At 35.6% G+C, this 26,106-nt stretch overlaps 1 protein-coding gene across 4 annotated transcripts in view; it reads right to left on the bottom strand.

Moving 5' to 3' along the window:
• The window catches only part of LOC146396953 (uncharacterized), an 866,748-nt gene that overhangs the window by 609,853 nt on the left and 230,789 nt on the right, over positions 1-26,106 (bottom strand). For 2 of the 4 annotated variants that reach the window (XR_014827582.1, XR_014827583.1), the window contains one exon: positions 13,474-14,721. The exons of the other annotated variants lie outside the window; for them this stretch is intronic. The gene's annotated coding sequence lies outside the window, so the exon portion shown is untranslated. Of the gene's footprint in view, positions 1-13,473; positions 14,722-26,106 lie in introns of those variants that run through there. 4 annotated transcript variants of the gene reach the window in all.

Raw genomic sequence — 26,106 nt, 5'->3', positions numbered from 1 at the left:
GAGACAGAATAGCAGGGGTAAAGCTGAATAATAAAGTATTAGTGACTGGTATGTTATCCACCTCTCTCCACTCTTTTTTCCCCTCAGTTTTCAACCATTTGACCACTTCAAAAAAAATAAAGGATCAGGGCAGAATATATCCAGAAACTTAATAATTTAGTCAAATCAAGGGTATGATAACTCAAGAAGTCCCTGCTGTAGCACAGTGGGTTAAGAATCTGACTGCCAGGCCTCAGGTTTTCATGGAGGCTCAGGTTTGATCCCTAGCCTGGGCCAGTGGGTTAAAGGATATGGCATTGCGGCAGATGTGATACAGGTGCACCTGCACTCAAATTCAATCCCTGGCTCAGGAACTTCCATATGCTATGGGTGTGGCCATTAAAAAAAAAAAGTATGATAACTCAAAAGGAAAACAAAACAACAAAAAAATTTGAGAACACAGAAATTTTTTGAACTGGGTGTGGAAGACCAGTATTAATCAAAGGGGGAAAAACAACCTTAGCTAAGTTAAGGCCTATTATTTTCCCTAATTAGATCACTTGGTCAGTAAGGATAGTCCAAAAATAAAGTAAGAAAACAATGCTTTGGACATGCTTTGGAAGGGTATGCATAAAGTTAAAAACCCAGCTTATTAATAGGATAATGCAAACATAAAGAAGGAGAAACGTTTTAAGATCATGGAAATATAAATGAAAAATTGGATTCAAAGAAAATTTGAACTCATTCAATCCCACTTCTAGATTATATATCTCTCAGTTTTCCATCATAACATTTTTTCTACACTTGTGCAAGAAGTATTTTATTTTAAATAAATAGCTTTTATTTTACTGGTTTAAGTCCAAGCTAGAACAAATTCCATGTCATGTTTTCCACAAATATTAAGGCCATATATTCAAAGTTATGACTTTTTCTTTTAGTTCTAAAAATAGTCAAAAAAGATGAGAAGATTTTATTTTTTAAGTAATGACTAGTATAATACTCTAGTTTACATTTCATGGAAATGAGATTATAAATTCTTATTAAGGAATAGCTTACTCAAAAAAGCACTATGAGGCAACTGTAGAAGCTGGAGATACTGGGAGATTATTAAGCAGGAGGACCGTCCAGAAGAACCTGACTTTCCAGGACAATGCTCTTTATCCAGAAAACCCTGCCTTGCTTTGTAGAGCATAGGAACTTATTAGACCCTAGTCATTCATATTCTGAAAGCTGCTTAAATTCTAGGAGGTAAGGCTAGCAGTCACTGTCCTGGGATCAAGTAAAGAACCACCTGCTGATTGTGGCCCTGGGTGAAACCATTGCCTCATCCTGGTCCTTCATAACTTAAGCAGAATAAACCTGAGTTTTATCTGTGTATTGATACTACAGCCTCCCACATGGCTGTGACATCTAGACACTAACAGTCAACCTGTTACAAAAATCACATCACTATTTATACCCCTTACCCAGTGCAGATATATGAAAACCAACCTCAGATCACCAGCTAGACTGCAAATTTGCCCATATATAACAATATAGTTTAAATCCTGGCCTCTTCAAACTTGAAGCTATGAAACCATGTGACCCAGACATAGCTTGTGATCCAATGCAGTGATTATTACTTTAACTGTACTGGGACAAAATAACTACTCTGGATATCATTCTATAAATGACAGCCACGGTTCGGACAAGTTAGTAGACAAGCAGTACCTTTTATGTACCCAGGCTAGGTATGCAAAGAATTTCCAGATCTTTATTAAAATGATTGGATTAGGAAGATGTGGTATATATACACAATGGAATACTACTCAGCCATAAAAAAGAACAAAATAATGCCATTTGCAGCAACATGGATGGAACTAGAGACTCTCATCCTGAGAGTGAAGTAAGTCAGAGAGACAAATACCATATGATATCACTTATATCTGGAATCTAACATACAGCACAAAGGAACCTTTCCACAAAAAGAAAATTGTGGACTTGGAGAATAGACTTGTGGCTGCCAGAGGGAAGGGGAGGGAGTGGGAGGGACTGGAGCTTGGGGTAAAAAGATGCAGAATGTTGCCTTTGGGATGGATTAGCAATGGAATACTGGTGTGTAGCACTGGAAACTCTGTCTAGTCACTTATGATGGAACATGTAATATGAGAAAAAAGAATGTATACTGTAAGTGTAACTGAGTCACCATGCTATATGGTAGAAAAAAATATATGCATAAATAAAAGATTTAAAAAAAACGAATATGAATAGGTTTTGATGGAAGAGAAAAATCTGAATGGCTAATAAACATATGAAAGCACAAAAAAAAAAAAAATTCAGCTTCTTGAGTCCCAGTTCAGATCTACTGAATCAGTCTCTAAATAGCTTACATTAACTCAATCACGAGTGTCTCATATTTATACCCTCATTTTAGGTAGAAAAGAGCAGATTTTAAGGTAACTTGGATGAGAAAATAAAGGTTTGTGAATTAAACTATTCAAATCCATATTCAGAGTAAAGTGAAAGAATGTTTCATATGCCCACAGGCTAAACTGTATTTCAATCATAGATATTAATTTATCTGAAGGAAAATGTATACCCTGCGAGTTCCCATTGTGGGGCAGTGGTTAACGAATCCGACTAGGAACCATAAGGTTGCAGGTTCGATCCCTGTCCTTGCTCAATGGGTTAAGAATCTGGTGTCACTGTGAGCAGTGGTGTAGGCCGCAGATGCGGCTCGGATCCTGCATTGATGTGGCTCTGGTGTGGGCTGGTGGCTACAGCTCTGATGCGAACCATAGCCTGGGAACCTCCATATGCCAAGGGAGCAGCCCTAGAAAAGACAAAAAGAAGACCAAAAAAAAAAGAAAATGTATACCCTGGAGAGAGTAACCTGCTTATGAAGAAAAGTTAAAGAAGTAGATACGGTCAATTTATACTGAAAGTATAATTTTCAAAAAACTTAAAAATGTGACTCTCATACATTATCTAAATAATATGTTGACAATTCTCCAATACATATGTCTATCTACATTCTGAACATTTTACAAGCTCTACATTCACAAATAAAACTTATTCCTAAACATGGTCATTGGCTTTCTACTAATACCTCATACAACAAATCCAAACACAAAACTTCAGATTGCTGTATACCAGATTCTCCTAATTTGAATCAAATCTCAATTAATAAAATTACTATACACCTTTTCATGCAAGTCAGAATCTGAGATCATATTTATCATTTTATCTTAAGTGAAATTAAAGACCAAAGCATGTTAATTTTACCTCCTAAATATCATTCCAGTGCAACCGTTCTCACCATTTCTTACCTGAACTATAGCATAATCTAATAATTCATGAACCAGAATCTTTCCTTAGACTGAACTTGTCCTCCATACTGAAGCAAAAGGGATTAATACAAAATTTGGGTCTTTTCACATCACTCCTCTGTTTAAACCCTTCAAGGACTCCTTATTCCCTTTAGAATAAAATCTAAGTCATTAACAAGACATATAACACCATCAATTAAGTGACTACTTCTCTACACCCAGGCCAAAGACTCATGACTCACAACTTAATTAACTAATGAAAAAGGAAATGAATTTCTTAAATGTCACATGTTTGTTGTTAAAATACTAGTATCGCATGCAATGTCAAAAATTTATGATCGTATATAAATTATTTTTTCTGCTATATTATTTAAATTTGTGTAAGTATTGTTATTTCAAAGGAATATGTTTCATAAAAGTAAGTACCTAACACACTTTCTCTTGATATTCATACTGAAGTATATTTATCTGTGTGCAACTGTTTGAAAGTTATTAATATTCATTCTGGATAAAAAATGTCCAATTTTCACAATCATCACTTATTGCAGAACTATATTACTGCAATGATAAAATAGATTTTACTCTAACACACATAGAATTTCAACATATAAAGGACACAAGGGAATTTTTAGTCCTATATATATATATACTGGCTACTTCCCTACATTTGAAATGAATACTCAGATTAATAATAAATCCCAATGACACAACTTGTTCACATTGGAAATGCTATGCTGATTAAGTTTGAGGTTAAACTACCTGATTTCTTTACTGTCTATCATTTGCAAGACCAGGTATGTCAGGAAAGTCATTCAGTATTTCAGTCTTCCTAAGTCTGTGGCCAAAACTGAAGCCAAATCTTAGATTTTGGCTAAATACCAAGTCAAACTTTGGTTCTTATTTAGTATTTTACTTTACATCAGTTTTAACAATGTTTCATTGGAGTTCCCATTGTGGCTCAGTGGTTAACGAATCCAACTAGGAACCATGAGGTTGCAGGTTTGATCCCTGGCCTTGTTCAGTGGGTTAAGGATCCGGCGTTTCCATGAGCTGTGGTGTAGGTTGCAGATGTGGCTCGGATCCCGTGTTGCTGTGGCTCTGGTGTAGGCCAGCTGCTATAGCTTCGATTCGACCCCTAGCCTGGGAATCTCCATATGCCATGGGAGTGGCCCAAGAAATGGCAAAAAGGCAAAAAAAAAAAAAAAAAGTTTCATTGAAAAAGACATTCGTAATCTCTGTCCTTGGAATTTACAGTGTGGTGGACCAGAGAATAGAAAAATGGTTCGCAGGGACTAGGGGGAGGGAGATACAGGGTGATGTAGATCAAAGGGTGCAATCGTTTGTATATTAACCCCTTATCAGATATAGGGTTTGTGAATATTTTCTCTCATTCGGTAGGTTGCCTCTTCAATGTGTTGATTGTTTCCTTGGCTGTGAAGAAGCGCTTTAGTTTAATGTAGTCCCACTTGATTATTTTATTGGCTGTACTTTTGGTGTCTTGAGAAATTGACTTTTACAGTTCTCTTTCTATATGAGTATAGCTCAACCACCACCATTCCCCAGCACAACCATTACTAATGTGAAAGGAAAATCCAAATGGAGTTTGTTTTACTAAGAGAACTCTAAAATCCAGCTGGGATGTCACCTAGGAAAAGTGACTGAGCCATGCCTCTGCCTGGATAGAATCTGACCTTTGGGCCACTTACTGTCCTGAGGAAGAATCTGCCAGAAGATATTTAACAGGCCTGCAACCTGAAACAACTCATGACAGCCATCCCTTAAGTACAAATATGCTCCTTCTTATGTCAGAACACATCTTTGTGGCTTTTGCCTTTATAAGCCCCTCTTTCCCTTCCCGTAATACTCTTTTGGTTTTATACAAATCTGCGTCTCCCAAATTGCAATTTTTAAGATTCTATATACATCTCTTTCTTCTTTGCTCCTGGATTATTGTCCCCCCACTAAATAAGAATTCAGAAATCACCTCATTCATGCCAATTCCCTCCATACAGAACAACTTGCAAAGGTGGAAAATAAACTCTACAGGTAGCAATTGGCATTTTCAAATACCCCACCCTCAAGGCAGTACCCCACTGGAGGTAGGGTGGTCTTGTTATTCTCACCTAAGTCAGGACTCTACCAGTGGTCTGAACCCTCATTAACACATATCCAAGAACATCTAAATCCAAGCCTACTACACAATGCAGCAATTCTTGGGATCTGGTTTTTCCTAAAACCCACCCAAAAACACAAGTTTTGAAAATTTTTTCCAGAAGAAAATATTCACCAAAAGGAAATTAAAGTCAGCTATTACATGCACACTAAAAATGAAAAAAAAAAAAAAAAAACTAAAAGATTTCAGGAGCCTAGCAGAGAATTAGATTTGTAAAATTTACATTCAAATGAAGGTAACTGGGGATTTTATCAATACTTTCATCATTTTCTCACCAATTTAAGGGCTGATACAGATGCTAAGTGCTATATAATAAGGAGCTACTTGTAGCCCCAAATTTTGACTAACAAATCAAAGTAATTCACTGAAGCAGATGGTCTTGAAAAGTAAAGGAAAATGGAAATTCAAATCATTACATTATGCCTAAATAACCTAATAGAGTAGCAACCATCTTAACGAGAATTCTGACTAAAACGTTGAGCTAGAACCTACTTGAGTTTTACGTAAGAAGGCAGTACAGATACCAGTGAAATTGTGATGTTGATTTCTTCCTTCTTCAAAGCTTGGTTTCCTAACTTAATAGCTGAGTGACCTTACAAATCCTGCCCATGAAACATCTAGAATCGAAGAGTGTTAAATGCCAAATAAATAGTAACCATTATTAGTATACACTTTAAAGTCTTTTATCCAAAACACTGTTGGAGAAATAGAATTAAAAACCAATCTCCCAACCCAGAAAATATCTCCACAAATGTAGAAGAGAACAAAAACATTTTTTATTAAATAAGCATTAAACTAGAGTGAAATGCACACCAAAGTCAATCCCACCCAAACAGACACAATCCAGGTATAAACATGATCTCAAGGTAAATCATAACTTGTCCTCCAGTAAGAGTTCTTGACAGCACCATTCATCACGCATGGTTCATCCTACCTAAATTCACCTGATAACTGGGGGGGTCATTTGTGTTTGTTAACTGGCTTCACTGATAGAAAAAATAAACTTCTCATATCTTTGGGAAAGAGAAAGTTTTTTAACTTGGATGTACGTACCCACCAAAATTAGGAAGCTCCTACATAAACCGAGAGATAGGTCACTAATTCCATGACAATTACACCTCAAAAGGATGGTTCCCAGGTCCTTGAGAAAGACAGTCCTGGATAAAGCTATTAAGGAGTATATTTAGCTTTTAAAAAAATACTGAAATATTGATGATTTACAATGTTCTATTAGTTTCAGGTGTAAAGTGACTGAAATATATATATTTTTATACATAAGTATATTTTACCTTCTCTTCCACTATCAGTTATTAAAAGATATTAAATTCAGTTCCCTGTGCTATACTCTGTGCTGTACAGTAGTTCTTGTTTATCACTTATTTAGCTTTAAAATGATTGATATAGAGTTCAAAGACAGAAAGACCTTACAATGACATGCCTTCTAAAGGAAATGCTCTAGGAAAAGGGAGGAAGAGGAAGTGGGGAGTTTCTTCCCTTATTTTCAGTTGAGAGAATTAAGCTTCTTTCATTTGTATTTATCCTCATAATCTCAATACCTATAAGGAAACCTAACTTTCTAACTTATTTAAAATTTTAAACCAAAGTTCTACATGATTCTTTCTAAATGGTCCATTAAATTAATTTTCTTAATGAAAAAAACTATGTTTCTGAATCCAATAATAACTAGACCCAATTGCCCACCACTCCAAATGTGTCGCACATTATTCAGTTCAATTTAACCGTGTAACTACAGTATTTGTTGTGCTGCTTCCCACACATTCCATACATGTTTCCATCATTTTTCATGAGAGCTCTTCTTGTCATGGGAGCACTCTGCCCTGTCAATACCAAATGCCTCAAAGAACAAGAAGATAAGGAAGTAAATGGATGAGGGAGTGAGCAGCCATGTCTTCCTTTCCACATTCTTGAAGCATATTCATCAAATACACATTTCATATGATTTCAAAATTAGCTAATTTTTTTGACAAATCTACTGAGGCTTTTAGTTTCTATTTTTGGCTTGTTTACTTGTGTCTATCAGTAGGTTCATAACTATATGCACATAAGGAGTTCCCATTGTGGCTAGTGGTAACAAACCCAATTAGTATCCATGAGGACACAGGTTTCATCCCTGACCTCGCTCAGTGGGTTAAGGATCTGGCATTGCCATGACCTGTGGAAGAGATGGCAGATGTGGCTCAAATGTGGCATTGTTGTGGTATAGGCTGGCAGCTCCAGGTCTGATTTAACCTCTAACCTGAGAATTTCCATATATTGCAGGTATGGCCCTAAAAAGCCAAAAAGCCAAAACACACACACACACACACACACACACACAAACAACAACAACAGCAGCAAAACCTATATGTACATAAAGACTCGTAGAGTCTTTTAGCAAGCTCCCTAAAAATATATGGGCAACTACTAGCATTCACTATTTTAAGGGTGCCAAAAAAACAAAGAAAAACCACCTATACCAGAGTTCATTATTTTAAAACAGAGGAGACTAAACATTTTTTAAAATAAATTATGGAAAAGGCTTTCAAAATATCCTTCCTCCTCTCCTTTTTTAAACTGGCCTGATCAGGTTATAGTTAAATGATTTGATTCAGTCATCAGCACAACCAGAAGGTGACATTTGGGTGGAAGAGTATCATAAGCAAATAGAATAAGCTGACACCAATGGGGTGTAATCAGGAAAGTATACTGAGAACTGCTTCTCTCTTCTCAGCCTGGTAGTTTGCCTGAAATTCCACCATGAGATCTGTAATCTATTAAGTTTCTAGGACTACCAATTAAAATATATAGACCTCACAAAATGTTAGCATAAGGCCATATTCATGGCCATATAGTTCATAAGGAAACTAGTATCACATGATATTTATAGCCACAAACACAAGGAATAATATAGGGGGACTACTGAGAGCCAAACACAACCTAAAGTTAATTTCTGACACATTGGATTTATTTCTAGAGTACAGTGCCAGGAAATTCTCAGTGAGATATGTGGGTTATCAGCACCTGTGAGGGAGGCACTTCCAGGAAGATTTTTGAAAAGGGGGAAAGAACAGTGGCCATAACCGAACTTCACCATCTATATCATTTTGCTTGATAGATAAAGTAATTCAGAAGAAAGCACAAGAGGATATAAATGGTCCTCGTCCTCTCATCAGTCATACAGTCAGATGAGTGGGCTCTGAAAACACGAAAATACAAGTGTATGGACGAAATCATTTTTGCCATAACAATTATTTATTTATTTATTTATTGTCTTTTTGCCTTTCCTAGGGCCGCTCCTGCGGCATATGGAGGTTCCCAGGCTAGGGGTCCAATCGGAGCTGCTGCTGCCAGTCTACACCAAAGCCACAGCAACGTGGGATCCGAGCCGCATCTGCAACCTACACCACACCTCTGGGCAACCCCAGATCCTTAACCTACTGAGCAAGGCCAGTGATTGAACCCACAACCTCATGGTTCCTAGTCGGATTCGTTAAACACTGCACCACGACGCTAACTCCAACAATAAAGTATTTAATATTGCATTTACCCTGCAAACAAAATGACTTTAAAAAAATCACATTATATCTTCCTTAGGGGATATTTCAATTACCTTTTGAAGCATTTAAGATTTAAAGAAAGTCATATGGTAGTTCTATGTGTAATTTTCTAAGATACCTCCATACTGTTCCCCATAGTGGCTGTACCAGCTTACATTCCCACCAACAGTGCAGGAGGGTTCCCTTTCCTCCACAACCTCTCCAGCACTTGTTATTTGTGGACTTATGAATGATGGCCATTCTGACTGGTGTGAAGTGCTATCTCATGGTAGTTTTGATTTGCATTTCTCTAATAAACAGGGATGTTGAGCATTTTTTCATGTGCTTGTTGAGCATTTTTTTTTTTTTTTGATGTGCTATATATCTTCCTTGGAGAAATGTCTTTTCAGGTCTTTTGCCCATTTTTCCATTGGGTTGTTGGCTTTTTTGCTGTTGAGTTGTATAAGTTACTTGTATATTTTAGAGATTAAGCCCTTGCTGGTTGCATCATTGGAAACTATTTTCTCCAATTATGTAAATCGTCTTTTTGTTGTCTTTTTGGTTTCCTTTGCTGTGCAAAAGCTTGTCTGTTTGATTAGGTCCCATTGGTTTATTTTTGCTCTTTTTTCTGTTGCTTTGGGAGACTGACCTGAGAAAATATTCATAAGGTTGATGTCAGAGAATGTTTTGCCTATGTTCTCTTCTAGGAGTTTGACGGTATCTTGTCTTATATTTAAGTCTTTAAGCCATTTTGAGTTTATTTTGGTGCATGGTAAGGGTGTGTTCTACTTTCAGTGATTTGCATGCAGCTGTCCAGTTTTCCCAGCAATGCTTGCTGAATAGACTTTCTTTTTCCCATTTTATGTTCTTGCCTCCCTTGTCAAAGATTAATTGACCATAGGTGTCAGGGTTTATTTGTGGATTCTCTATTCTGTTCCATTGGTCGGTCTGTCTGTTTTGGTACCAGTACCACACTGTCTTGATGACTGTGGCTTTGTGATATTGCCTGAAGTCTGGGAGCGTTATGCCTCCTGCTTGGTTTTTGTTCCTCAGAATTGCTTTGGCAACTCTGGGTCTTTTATGGTCCCATGTAAAGTTTTGGATTGCTTGCTCTAGTTCTGTGAAAAATGTCATACGTAATTTGATAGGGATTGCACTGAATCTGTATATTGCTTTGGGTAGTATGGCCATTTTTACCATATTAATTTTTCCAACCCAGGAGCATGGAACAATCGCATTCTTGGGCATATATCTGGACAAAACTTTCCTTGAAAAAGATACATGCACCCACATGTTCACTGCAGCACTATTCACAATAGTCAAGACATGGAAACAACCCAAAGGTCCATCGACAGATAATTGGATTAGGAAATGTGGTATGTATACACAACGGAATACTACTCAGCCACAAAAAAAGGATGACATAATGCCATTTGCAGCAACATGGATGGAACTAGAGACGCTCATACTGACAGTGAAGTAAGTCAGAATGAGAAAGACAAATACCATATAATATCACTTATATTTGGAATCTATTATACAGCACAAATGAATCTTTCCACAGAAAAGAAAATTATGGACTTGGAGAATAGACATGTGGTTGCCAAGGGGGAGGGAAAGGGAGTGTAATGGATGCAATGCTTGGGGTTAATAGATGCAGATTATTGCCTTTGGAATGGATTAGCAATGAGATCCTGCTGTGTAGCACTGGGAACTATGTCTGGTCACTTATGATGGAACATGATAATGTGAGAAAAAAGAATGTATGCATGTATGTGTAACTGGGTCACCATGCTGTACAGTAGAAAATTGACAGAATACTGTAAACCAGCTATAATGGAAAAAAATAAAAATCATTATATTAAAAAAAAGATTTAAAGAAAGTCAACAATGTCTGCTTTCAGGGCCTAGGAAGACACACACATATAAAAGAAACAAAACAAACAAAACAATTTCCCTTCAAGGAATTATATTGTTCACTTTCATTTTGTAGGGGAAATTTTAAAAATATATTTTGAAAAGAGGTAAAATCATGATTCTCATACAAATACACAATGAGCATTTGTCAATTATTTTACTTAGCCCATAATCAATAAAGGAAACAATAGATGCAAAACCCTCTTTCACAAGAGAAGTCAAAAGTGGATTTACTAATGGATACACAATTGGTCTTTTCTGCTGCATTTGAGGCAGGGAATAAACTGCATTTCCAATGGACAAAATTCAGTTGTATTTCAATGGACAAGAAATATCTGTTACTACCAATTTTCCAAAATACTCAGAGTTGTAAAATAGTTCAGTCAGAGACTATGAAAGGCAGACCCCTAAAGAATCACAAAGTCCAGAAAAGTATACTAGAAAAGACATTGAAAAGACTCACAATTATCTGTTTTCCCATTTCCAAGCATCAAAAATTTTCCTGAGATAAGTAAGACAAATGTATCTTTAGGCTTAGCCGTAATCACTATGTCTTTGGATAAAGTGGCACATTCACTTTTTTTTAATTTTTTATTTTTTGTTATTATTATTTTTTAATAGTTATTTCCCCAATACAATTTTTTTCTACTATATAGCATGGTGACCCTATTACACATACATGTACACATTCTATTTTCGCACATTATCATGCTCCATCATGAGTGACTAGACATAGTTCCCAGTGCTACACATCAGGATGTCATTGCTAATCCGTTCCAAAAGCAATAGTTTGTATGTATTAACCCCAAGCATTGCATCCATTACACTCCCTTTCCCTCCCCCTTGGCAACCATTAGTCTATTCTCCAAGTCCATGATTTTCTTTTCTGTGAAAAGGTTCATTTGTGCCTTATATTAGATTCTGGATCTAAGTGATATTATATGGTATTTATCTTTCTCTTTCTGACTTACTTCACTGTCAGTATGAGCGTCTCTAGTTCCATCCATGTTGCTGCAAATGGCATTATGTCACTCTTTTTCTGGCTGAGTAGTATTTCATGGTGTATATATACCACATTCATATTTAATGAGTGACATTAATCAAGCTTTTCATTTTTGCGGTGCCACTGTGCTTAGTAGAGATCATATGACTTAAGTTGCAGAAGCTTCATTTCTGGGACAGGCTATGGAAATTCATTTTATGGTAAAGCAGCTTTAACAACATTAAAATACAATAAAGGAAGTATATCTCATTATCAAGTTTTAACACCGTTCACTTTTCACACATATAATTTATTAGAGAAACGTGAACTCACACTTATCTCTGAGTTATATAAAAAGAGAAATCATCTGAAAAATAGCATGTTATCCCTTTGCTTCTTATGTGAAAACTCATTCTGGCTATAACAACTGCAAGCTTGTCCAAATATGAACTCAAAAATGCAAGATAATAAAACAAAAAGGAAATTAAATACTATTTCCAAGTAATATTTTCCCACTCTAACACAGTATTTCCTCATTTAAAACAAAATTTTTGTCATTTGATGGAGTTCCCATTGTGGTGCAGCAGAAACAATTCCGACTAGGAACCATGAGGTTTGCGTGTTCTATCCCTGGCCTCACTCAGTGGGTTAAGGATCTGGTGTTGCAGTGCACTGTGGTGTAGGTCACAGACGCAGCTCAGATCTGGCATTGCTATGGCTGTGGCATAGGCCAGCAGCTGTACTGCAATTAGACCCCTAGCCTGGGAGCCTCCATATGCCATGTGTGTGGCCCTAAAAAGACAAAAAATTCATCATTTGAACCATTGCCAAAAGAATCCAAAGATGATTATTCATCCTTCTTCAAATTAAATAGAGTTATCCTCTTATTTCACTTACTCAAAGACATTTAAAGTCCTTTTCCCCATTAGCCAATTATCCTCTCAGATTTAGGGTACAAAGAATGGCCTAAGAGTTTCCCTTCTATTTCTCATTCTAGAGTATTTGTCTGATATATTCAGGATGAAGAAAGACTCAGCTGGCTCATCTAAGTTCATCTCCATACAACCCAGCAGAGATAAGAACACTTCAATAGAAAGGATACCTGAATAATGTGGGAGAACATTTGTGGCCAAAATCCCATCCCCTCGAAAGAGTTTTTGCCTTGGTTGCTTAGTTCTGAAATTACTCTCATTTGTTGTTCCCTTCATCCTCTAGGTTTTCCATTTTGAAAGAGTTTTTAGAAAAAATTCCAAGTTTCTCTATTCCATGGTTTAACCACTGCCTACCTTTCCTACCCCATTTCACACCACTCCCCACTTCCCTCATATACCACAGTGGCACTGACCTCCTCTTGTCTTCAATCACACCAAGGCCAGCTAATCCTAAAGCCTTTGCTCACACTTTTCACTTCTATCATCAGTTCATGTGGTGGGCTCCTTTTCAGTTTGCAGGTCTTAGCTTAAATCTAAAATTCTTCAGAGAAGCTTTCTCTTTCTTACCTAAAGCACTAACTCCTTGCTAATTACTTATAAAAATATAGGAGAAAAAGTATAGAATGAATCAAAACCTCAAAGCATATTTTTTTACATGTTTATTACCTATTTACCCCAAACATGACATAACCTCCTTGAATTCAGAGAACTTATGTGACATGTTCAATGATGTGACCCCAGAATCCTAAGTGAAGCTTGGAATACAGTATGCTCTCAATGAATGTTTTCTAAATGGTTGAGTAAATGAAATTTTCCCATTTGGATGTATCCAAGCCTCATCATCTACTATAGACTGGGTGATCTCAAGAAAAAAAAAAAAAATGAACCTTCCTAAAAACCAGTTTCTTCACCAGGAAGATACAGACACTGCAGCTTCCTCAGAAGGTTATATTGATGAAATGAGGTAATGTTAGCAAGAATCCTAGCTAATCATTTCTAGTATTACAACTAGTGCTAAAGATATTATAGTTTAAATGAATCACATGAAATTAATCAGTTGTCAAAATTATAAAGCATTCCCCCATAAACAGATGAAAAACTACAAAAGTCATATTCCTTTTCCTAACTCCAAGTCACTATCAGAATTCACTTTCTGGGAATAACAATCTTGCCCAAACACAGACTCCTCTTCCATCAGGAGATGCCCAAGGTTAATTTCTTATGCCTACTTCTTTCTTTGGTATGTTATGGACAAAGTGTTTACAAGAAAAGCAACTTTCAATCTGTCCTATGTCTTAATTCCTTTATCAGTTCTTTATTACTTCATCAGCTTCTAGCTATAATTGCCATAGACTACTGATTTCATTTTTAGTACATACTTGCAATGCCACTTTCTAAATCTCTGTTGTCACTGACACAAGTAGAGAATTCTGTTTATTAAAACTACTGGGAATGTTAAGTAACAAAATACTTGGATTCCAGGTTTAGCTCTATTTTTCTATAAGCTCTAAGAATTGAGGTAGGTTACTTACTCTCCCTGAGCCTCAGATTCTTTACACATAAAATAAGGTTATTTATAACTCAGTGTAACTACCTCAAAGGGCTATTCTGTGAAAATATGATGCGGATTATGATGTTATAGAGTCGCAAGTTATTTTTGCTTTTGTCATTGTGTTCATCATTCTTAATAAAGCTATGGAACATTATCTCAACCAGTTCTTTTCTTTGAAGACACAATATTACGAATAGAGAAAGAAAAGCTCCAAGTTAATGTTCAAAATGTTATTTTAGGTAAGGCCCAGTCTGGAGCCAACCCAGAAAGGGGCACTCAGCCACAGTCCCCAAGGGATTGTATTTTCCCTGTCCCATGGAAGTGGCATCTCCATCACTGGACCTGGAATAAAAAAGAGCAAAGCTTGCAGAGGCTGCAGAGAGAAGACAAAACAATGCTACATCTCAGGGCATTTTGGATGTTCGGTCTGTGGAAGGAAGAGAGAAAGAAAAAGGAAAAAATGGGAGTTCCCATCGTGGCGCAGTGGTTAACGAATCCAACTAGGAACCATGAGGTTGCAGGTTCGATCCCTGCCCTTGCTCAGTGGGTTAACGATCCGGCATTGCTGTGAGCTGTGGTGTAGGTCACAGACACGGCTCGGATCCCACGTTGCTGTGGCTCTGGCGTAGGCTGGCAGCTTACAGCTCCGATTAGACCCCTAGCCTGGGAACCTCCATATGCCGAGGGAGCGGCCCAAGAAATCGCAAAAAGACAAAAAAAAAAAAAAAAAAAAAAGGAAAAAACAGAAAAACAAATATCTACATCTGGACTCCCCCGACCAGAAAGTGGACTTAGATGGCAGTTTCATAAAGCATAATATGAGTGGAAGAGTCTACTGCCAATAACTAATACCTGCAATCAAGTGGACATCCTCAATTTAATTTTTTCTCTTTGAATAAATGAAGATTTAGACTTTGGAATTTTAGTGCCCATAAATGAATGCTTTTTCAAAATTGAATACTAAAAATGCTTTTGATTTTTAGACTTAGAAAATGGCCAGACTTTTCATTAAATATTTATTTTTCCCTACGCTTCTGTAGACAGTGGATGATTTGCTGTTTTTTAGTAGTTAAAACATGAACTTAAATGATGAATATATATTTATATATTTGCATGTAAAAATTCTGCACACATCTCAAATATGACAGTTTGCAATTTTATTTTCCCTCCTTTATGAAATTTAGCTATTTACAGTTGGCTGATTAAGCTTCTATCTCTTTTTACTGTATTTTATGTGAAGATTTTTGAAGAGCTTATATAAAAGAACACTGAATTTTTGAAACTCATTCAAAATTAGTATTTGTAGAAAACACTGAATTTCTCCTAATTTATTTTCTACTTTTGTAGCTTATAAAATTGGCATACTTTGTTTTACATTATAATAAAGGGGTTTTTGCTTGCTGGAAAAAATGGTATTTTAATCCTATAAAATCAAATATATGTTCTTGAGAATTTTTCTTAATGAATATCCATAATGTATGGGTAAAAACTTCAGAATAGGAATTTTATTTCCTCTCTCCATGGACATAGCCGCACTATAAATCTTTAGAAATGTTGCCACTCTATCCCACTCTTCAAGAAAATTCATGAATAAAAAACTACTTAGAGCAGTTCCTTACCATTAGCCTATCATCTAAGTGTGTCACCACCTTTTGTGTTATCTTGCATAGTTATAACATTCTCTGCACTTATTTTTATGATTAAAAGTTACAGAATCACTTGTTATCAAATCATAATTCATGGATGACCAAAGTCTGAAATGTGAATTAGATCTGAAAGTAAAGGACATTAGAAATATATGTGGAAAATGCACATGTTTCATGGTACTTAAGTGTTGATACCTTGCAGGTTTTACTTGATACAAAACTCTTAATTAGAAATAGAATACTAAGCCCCAATAAATCTAAGCCATTTTGTGTAAAAATAAAATTATTTTTCTATTTCCCTTTGTGAATGAACGCATGTTTCTTTCCGTTGACATCATTGTGTTACACACCTAATATATCCAGTTGGAAGCAGCTCTGAACAAGCATAGCCCAAATGCCAAGGTACTAAGCAGTGGGCTTAAGTGTTGAATGCAGATGAAACAGAAAAAGAAAAGAAAATTTCTCTTCCCTTGCTGGGCAGAAAATCTGAAATTTTCAAAACACAATATGCAATTTGGAACTCCTTATTGAGAAAGAAGTCTAAAATAGCAAATTCCCTGGGTGAGGTTTTCAGGGAAATAATATTGTCTACTATTTTGTACTACTGCTATTGGATCATCTCAAGAATAAGTTGGGAGTTCCTGTTGTGGCACAGCAGAAACAAATCCGACTAGGAACCATGAGGTTGCAGGTTCGATCCCTGGCCTCGCTCAGTGGGTTAAGGATCCAGCGTTGCTGTGAACTGTGGTGTAGGTCGCAGATGTGGCTCAGATCTGGCATTGCTGTGGCGTAGGCGGGCGACTACAGCTCCAATTAAACCCTAGCCTGGGAACCTCCATACGGCCCAGGTGTGGCCCTAAAAGGACAAAAGACAAAAGAATAAGTTGGCTTAGGTAACTTTGAAAACAAGTATGAGGAAGAGAGTGGGAAGAAAGGTCCTAGAGATAGAAATGGAATGGAGAATGAATATTGGAATATCAATGACAAACATCATCTAATTTATCTTTTTTTCCTAGGTCCAGACTTGCTTATGACTCAACTCTTCTTTCTTAAATTTACCTACCAAATCCTTTTTATGAAGTGCTCAAATTTATGCATAATGCTTGTGGAATATAGCAGATAAATCTATTCCTCAGAAATCAAAGGGATAATCCTATTTATGATTTATGAGCTAAACTGTGAGTCTAAAGTATAGACTGTACATTGAAACATTGGGCTAAGAGATGACATCTTATATAACCACAGTACAATTATCAAAATCAAGAAATTAATGTTGGTACAATATTATTACCTACTCTCTAAATCTTATTCAAACTTTTCCAATGATCCCACTCCTATCCTTTTTGATGTATATATGTATGTGTACACACACACACACACACACACACACACTGGTAACTGCAATTCTAAGCCAACTCAGCAAGATTCATTCTAATCTTTCTCTTTTCCTTGTAATTATTATTTGTCTTTTTCTCATTTTACAGGTAAAGAGACCAAGGCCTTTCTAGATTATCCAATATCATATGGCTAGTCAGGATTAAAATCCAAGATTTTTTACTTCAAAGCTCAAGCTTTTAACCACTAGGCTTTACTGCAACTCTAAGAATACAAGCAGAAACACCTCTCCTGGAAACCCCTGTCTCTAAATCACTTAGTGGAATTCAATTAATGACTTTGAAACTGCAACTCAAAATAGATAGAAAAGTTGCCAAGTTAGAGAATAGGAAGTCCTTGTTTCAGGTCTGGGTTTACAATTGTGGGGAACAAGCAAGTTTTACCTTCAACATCCCCTATCGGTTTGTTTTTCAAAGTGGACCTAAATGTAATAGAGACACACTGCAATTGCAGTAAAAACACAGGTCATAATTGCTATACTAATTTTTTTTTTTACTTTTAACAATAGTTTTCATGGAATGGAACTACCCAGTTGAAAGAGAAATTTGTAGTCCTACATTTGAGATTTTCATGATCCAAGCTTATCTTTTCTTTCAGTATTTCAGAAAACTACCTCCAGCCAAATAAGAATAGTAAAAATCCATCAACAATATTCAAGTTCATCTGAGTCCCTTGACCTTAAATTCTTAAACTATACTATGTATTTTCTCTTGACCCAGTTTTTATTCTTTGAATCACTTGAAGGTTTATAAATTAGGAAATAATATCCATTCAAATACTTTGAAATGTGGTCAGAATGTGGCTCAACAGTTCAAGGAAATTTTTGTCAATTGAATATGATAATTTTGATAGAGAAAAACATTTAAATCACACTTATTTATCTCAAGTGTATGTACAAATATAAAGTTCGATATATGTATTAATAATAGATCAATTATGACATAACAACTGATGCAATTGAGGTAGCAATCCCAAGTTAATTCCAAATAAAAATAACTTATTTGAGTAGCAATAATCTCTCAAGTTATTCCTTTTACCTTCAATATGATTCAATTTGAAATGATTCTTCTATTTGACCAAAAAAAATCATTTTTGACTTCCAAAAATTGGTAGATATTAACAAATACTTATTATTCACTATTCAATCTGTCCTAGATAGTTTAAATAAAAAATAACTAAAGTCATCAAAATAGATACCAGAATCATAAAAACTCTTACAAAGAGATAGATCTATAACACTTGTCAAAATAATACCTTATAAAAGCACCATAAAGAACAACCCAGAACCTTTCCATTTTGAAGGAAAGATGTATAATTATACCTATTAAGAGTCATAGTTATTTTGTCAAAAAATAAAATTGACAAGAAAATGATATATACATCCTCAAAGATTCAAATGTTCTCACATTCAGTTGTAACATGATTCTTATGAAACTTGTAAAGAGCTGTGCCTATCAGCTAAGTAAACTTATATTTACTATATAATTAATGTTCTGTATATTTGCTGCAATGCAAAATAGATTCAGAGTTGATACAATATGCATGATAAATAATGCTAAATTCATATTCCACTGATGAGGTGAGTCCATTTATTCTTTGATCAGGATTAGCAAAAGAACTGCAAGTGTGCTTACCCAGCCCAAGTGGGATCAGGGGTAAGTAATACTGCTTTGCAGAGAAGAGACCAGAACGTTAGACTGTACTACTTTTTCACTCTATTGTTGCTTACATTGCTGCTGGAACAAGGATTCCAGAAGTCTGATACAAACATGCAGCATAGAAAGAATGTCCCCAAAACCTGAAGACCCAGGAGTTGGAAGATAAAACCTGTTAACTGCATTATTACTTTGATGGTTGAGGCTCTTTCCATATCTATTTGAAATTCTAGAGTAACCAAGGCACAAACTCATAGTTCATGTTAAGCGGGAGGAACAGGGGGAAGGAAGCAGCTCCCTTCCGCTATTATGAATGCTCTGTTCTGACATAGGACTTGTAGGTATCAATGAGGCCAGCTTGTTCAGTTTATACACAGATAGCCCTTTCCCATCAATGCCACCTTCAGTGACATAATAGCTGAGTAAGAGAGGATTCCAACATCGATAAAATGTTGAGCTCAGAACCAGCTCCCATCTTACTGCAGAGAGAGGACTCAGGTTGTTGGTTGTTTCTTAGTTCTTTGTGTATTTGCTAGAGGGCCAGAAGTCTTAAGATTTTGGTATCTGCATCAACACCAACTCATCTTTCCTGCAAGTAGCAGAAATACAGAACTTTGAGGGCATTACTCACATCCTCCTTCCTCCCACCAAGTCCGAGTATCTGATTAAACAGCTTAGCTTATTCCACAGCCCAGAATGCAGTCTCTCACAGCAGCAGGGTTAGTTTCTGAGATGGTTTCATTCAAGGGTAAAGCCCACACTGATATGCAAAAAATAAAAATAGTAAAAGTTTCTAGATCTTTAGTTGTACTCAAGCCACTAAGTTTAGAGGGTTAAATTTAGTGGACTCTAGCATCCACTTGCCTAATAGAAGACCATTTCACTTCTAAGTTTCAGTTTCACCAATTGCAAAATTGCAATAATACTTGTTCTGTCTACTGCCAACAACTGAGAATTGAATGAAATCACTTAAGACAAAGAGCTTTAAAAAACCAAGGTTGAAACAATTATAGCATTTTATTGCCTGTACATTTTCATTATTGATATAAATACCAAAATTTTCTATTCATTTGATAAACTATGTTTCAAATGACCTCAGGGAGTTCCCATAATAGCTCAGTGGAGATAAATCTGACTAGTGCCCATGAGGATTCAGGTTCAATCCCTGGCCTTGCTTAGTGGGTTAAGGATCCGCCTTTGCCATGAGCTGTGGTGTAGGTGGCAGATGTAGCTCAGATCTGGTGTTGCTGTGGCGTAGGCCAGCAGCTACAGCTCTGATTCAACCTATAGCCTGGGAAACTTAAAAAGACCAAAAAAAATTAAAAATTAAAAAAATAAAATGACCTGGGAGTGGAAAGTACACCACTTTACTTATCTCTCAATAATTTTAAGTCATAAAGCCCACAAAGAGGCCAGATTTAAGGCATATGAAAGTTATGGCACATTTTCCAATATTTTTATTAGGCCTGTACTTCTCTCGTCATGTTCATCCTTGTCTTTCAGTGTTGTGTTTCATTTTTAGCCCGTACTCCTTGTTTATTTTTTGCTACTCAAAGTAGTACATAAGGTATTGCTTAATCACACTGAGATCTTCAATAAAAAAGGTTCTTACCCACTGAAAGATTACAATTTTCCTTATAGATGGTAACTATTTTCCCTCCTGTCTCATGTATTCCCAATTTATAAGCTAAAGTTACAGAATATGTCCCTATTTTTTTTCAGTGGAGGAAGAAAAATATATTCCACAAATTTTGTCTAAAATCTTATACAGTAACCCAACAATTTTCATGCAGGATTGAAGACTGTTTTCAAGCAATTGATTCTAAGGTAGAATAAGTAGTGTGTATTGATCCAGATGTAAGTGTTCAACATTCAGTATAGAAAATATTCCATAGTAAGTAAAGTTAAAATTAGAGGCACTCTCAGGAGGAGATGTATACACAGTCATAGTTAATTAGAGGGAGGGAAATGCTTAGGCATTGGCTCGAATTGTCAGGTATGGACAAGGTCAGCATAAAGGCACTGACTAAAGCAGCTCCCAAAGGAGCAAGCCTTGGGTCTTCAGGAGACATGCTGATTCCCAGAGGAGATGTGGAAGAGCAGGACAAATGAGACTGCAGGCCACCAATGGCCTTTTTAGAAGAAGTGAACTTCAAGAATGTGACTGCGAACCTCATTCAGGAGATTGGGACAACCCTGAACAGAGGCAAGAAACTGGAGCAAAAACATCGAGTCTCTCTGGACTAACCCCATGCCGAAGTCCTTTGTATCCCCCTATAAACCCAGCTTCAAAACTAGACATACTCTCTGCAATTAGAAAGGTACCAGGGAAACCAAAAGAGAGATTTTTGAAGAAGAATTCATTTAAATGAAAGTCATTAAGCCATGATGAGTTGTGTGGAAAGGAGGAATTTAAGAAAACGAGTGTGTGATTTCCAGTCTTCCAGATACAGTTAAACCATTTTCATGAATTTTACTTGAATATTAATATTTGTATTATAATTCTATTTTTGGTAGTCAAAAGAAGGGCAATGACAGTGAAAAAAATTAAGAACAGAATAAATTGGAATACCAATCTTATTCATCTTACAAGAACTCAAAAAGATAAATATACATGTGCTGATAGTTTCATGATGATCACTTAAAATATATACATATATAAATTTTAAAATATCTAATAAATATGAAGATATATAATCTTAAGGAGAATACACATTAAGTACAAGGAATCTAGATACATTTTATATGCTTTTTTTTTTTTTTTTTTTTGCTTTTTTAGGGCCACATTCGTGGCATATGGAATTTCCCAAGCTAGGGGTCAAATCAGAGCTACAGCTGTCAGCCTACACCACAGCTCACAGCAACACCAGATCCTTAACCCACTAAACGAGGCCAGGGATCAAACCTGCGTCTTCATGAATCCTACTCAGATTTGTCTCCACTGTACCACGATGGGCATTCCTATATGCTATTTTTTTATATGGCATTAAAAATTTGCAATTATAAGAACTTTAGCTGATATGTTAGTTTCCAACGTATGTAAAAGTTAGCTATTTGCTTCTGAACAAGTCACTCAATAAATTTTTAAACATTTTCAAAGAAAGTATCTTACCAATGATTACTACTATTTGGAGATTTATGAGAAAATTAGTGTGTCTTGTCATTGATCTTCCCCTTTCTTAGGCCCCTTTTAAAGTGTTTCCCAAAATAATATCAATTATGCCTATTCCTTTAATATACAATTTAGTGAAGTCAATTTTTTTTAAGAAACTTCAAAATTTCTTTTCAACAGATTAAAGGGAAATCAAACAATTTTTTTTTTACATTTGAACATAAAATAATTGACTTTTATTCTGGGATCTAGAAACCATTTTAACGGGTCTTTCCCTCCAGAAAAAGAAAATAAATGAGTGCTTATAGTTTATTATGAAGTACCATGAGCTCCTAAAATATACTTAATGCAAAAACTGAAAAAAAAATCTGCTAAAGAACAGAAGTTGCTTTTATGAACAACATTCTCTAGAAATGGCTATTTTTCAAAACGAAATAGACTTCTAACCAGTCTCTGCGCTATCAAGTGTTACTGCCTTGATCTCAGGGAAGTTTCAAAGAAATATTCATCAAAAAAAGAACAAAAGCTGAGAGAGAATAGATAATCTGAAACAAAGCTAATAAAAGGAGGAAAATTGAAATCATAAGTCAGAGCAACAAGAATCAAATAGTTGGGAATTGACAATTGAGATATAAAACCCTGGAAAAGCAAAGTAAGTTCAAATATTTTCTGATATGGTACAAAGGGCAACATTCAGAATAGAAGTAGGAAGTATTTTAATCAATTGTTTGAAGATAAGCTTATAAATGAGAAAAGCAAAATCAAAAGGAACCCAGAAAGGAACAAAAAAAAAAAAATTTAGGCAAAACTCACTTTCAAGACACACTGAAAACTCTGCTTATTTTCCTCATTTTGAAAGGATGAAGTACACATTTTCCCCAGCACTGCATTTTTAGGCACACATTTTCCTGGTACCAAACACGAAGAATAAAATCTGCACATAGTAGGTCCTCAATATATATTTGATTACAGGATAAATTTAGATGATTTTACATATATATATATATTCATTCCAAAAACTTCCTGAGATATTTTCCTGACTCTATCTGCTGATGCTGCAAGAATCTGAATGAATGTGATCTTGACATATAATATTAGCTCCAAAAAGGGTTCACAATGTAGACTCAAAAAAGCACCTCTTTACAATGACTATAAACGAATAATGTCTAAATCATCTTCATATCATAGTATTTTTACAAAGATAATGTTTTTTCCCCTCTGTATTTTTTACATTGTAACAAAATATTGGAAGACTAAAAATCTTGATTTATGAATTTTTTTTTATATATTAGGATATTTCACTGCTTAGTAGATAAGTAAATGAGCCAAATAAAAAAGGTTTCCAGGGAGTCAGTAATATTATTTTCTGTCCAAATTTTGCTCTAGAATTTCTGTATTCCCAGATGATTCAATCTCTCCCTGTCTCTCATTTTCTTATCAGCAAAATGTTATTAACAACATCGTCATGATTTGAGATTTTACTAAAACAGCCAAGCAGTTTTCAAAGAGGAAGATTTACTACAATTCTGTCTTAACTGGAATTAGGTCTAAGTTTGCCAGATGAAAAGATAAGCATGAATTTCAAAGGATTTGTATTGGGGGAAAACAGATGTTTATGAAAAGTAGCCTTGTTTTTCACAAGATGATAATATGTGAAGCGGGGGTAGCAATTATATGCATACAAAACTCCTGGAAATATTTCAGAAGCAAGCAAAGAATTCTGGTTTTTAACTTGACAACATCTACACAATGAAGGACTACAGAATTAAGCTTTATTATCTATGGTAAAATCAGATGTTTCAGGCATGATCTTTGCTTATAGATTTGCCTTATAATCTATTTGAACACCAAGAAAGAAACAGACTTAACCTTATTGCTAACAATTGGATACATTAGGGCTAATGGCTGACTAGTCCTCAGGTCATTCACCTCTTATCTATTAGATAATATAGTCTCTACTAAGCCTCTTAAAAAAAAGACCCAATAGGCTACCTGAGAGTAAAGGGAGAAAATATGCAGAAGGCTTGCTTTAGGGAAAATGTCAAAGGATTGATGAGAGAGGTCAAATCTTTATTGAGACACTCAGATTATCTTTTGGTCCAGCCCAAAGTGATTTGTAAGAGTCCTAAAGAAAAGGAGTGAGAGGACAGACTGTGTCAATGAGGTGTGTCTTCAAGTATCTTCAACACGGAAGGAGAAAAGCACAGGGGAATGTGGGTTAGGAAAAGAAATGGAGCATGACCAAATAGTTAATCAGTTCCATAAACTGAAAATCCTCGTAGCTGTCCTAACCTGGAGCCAATACGGTGATGAAAGAGACACAACAGGAAAAATTATCCACTGGAAGTGAACACAGTGACCACAGCATGAATGGATTACATCTTGAGTGTCAAAGGAAAAGAGAAATAATATGAAGCGGGAAAAAAAAATTGATAGTCGCAGTTGATTCCAAGCACACCTGAGGACATTTGGTTACCCCTCTGAACTAGTAAGGAAAATTTTGAGCCTGGTATTTCCAGCTATTTTTGCTTCTGACAGCCGAACCAGGGTGATATAATTTTACTATTATTATTGTTACTCTATTATATGAGATAGCCAGGGACAAGAAAAAAGGGCATTAAATGTGTAAAACTACAGTACAGGAAAAGGGATAGAAAATTCAGGACAAACTCTTTTATTCTGAGGTTTTTGCCCAGATTCATCTATTTATTTACCAAGTGTTACATAAAATCTCACCATGAGGTTGAGGATGCCTAATATTAAAATGCAAGTTTTATAATAATGACCACATAAAATTAAGACCTTTTTTTGGGAAAGCATTTGTCTGGTGTGCTGAATCTGAAAATAAAATGAACTTACCCAGTTGTGAGTTCTCACAAGTCTATTTAGTTATACCTTCTAGTTCTCCAAATTAATTTATCATGAATCATGAAAACCAACTTTTATCACGCCCGATGATTTAACATGCTTTATGATTAATTTTTCTACTTAAGCAATTGCCTTGTCTTTTGAGAGAGAATAATTTAGTATAAATGACAGAGCCTTTTCTCATGTGGCTCTTTTTAATATCTGTGCCTGGATGACTCTTACACTTCTTATCATTTCTACTACAGTAGTCAAATATCTGCTGAAATCTGGTTTCTTTTATGAGTTTAACAGAGACAAAGTTTGGAAAATAAATCAGTTTGACAAATGCATCTTTATTGGATTTTATGACCATATCTGTAACTCTTCAAGAGACACTCTTCAGGAGATAGGAGAAATAAGCAAAGCATAAATATACCATTAAAATTCAAAATGCTGGATACTGAGTTATGAATATAAAACATCTAAGGGATTGTACAGTTGTAAAGTAGAGCAATAGAAATGAAAAAGATGAGAAAAGTCCCTGGAGTCTGTTAGTAACAGTGAAACAATTCAGCAAGAAGACAACAGAGTATGAATATATGCGTATAGGAAGAAATTCTCTTCAAGATGCCAAGTTTAAATTAAGTGAAGCAATCAAAAGCCTTCTTATATCTTGACTCAAGACCAATGGAGAAAGATACTCAAACAACTCATAGAAGTATATGCAGTCAGCACAAATGGGAAATCAATGAAATAAATGTTAGAACTCTGCAGAGATAGCCAAAGTCCAAGACTTAGGAAAAATTCAATGCCACTCTTACCTTGATAATCAAAAATGGCAGTATTGTCTTCTAAATGGAAAGAAAACATGCCATTTTATAGACATGCTTATCATTAAAGATATACTTGCCTTATCATTAAAGTCAATAAAAGAAGAAAATTGGCCTTTTGTACTGATAGAATAAGTTGGTTGCTGAATTTCGCAAGGACCTCATGAAGGATATCACATGAAAATTCCCTTGCTTTCAGAAATTTCTCTGAAAACCTTTCACTTTAGAGTATAACCACTCTA

This window comes from Sus scrofa, chromosome 14 (assembly GCF_054392235.1).
Source record: "Sus scrofa isolate SSC_HxYL_T2T_F1_AM1 chromosome 14, Sscrofa_HxYL_maternal_Yorkshire_Landrace_v2.0, whole genome shotgun sequence".
NCBI lineage: Eukaryota > Metazoa > Chordata > Mammalia > Artiodactyla > Suidae > Sus > Sus scrofa.
This window is presented reverse-complemented; position numbering and strand designations above follow the sequence as displayed.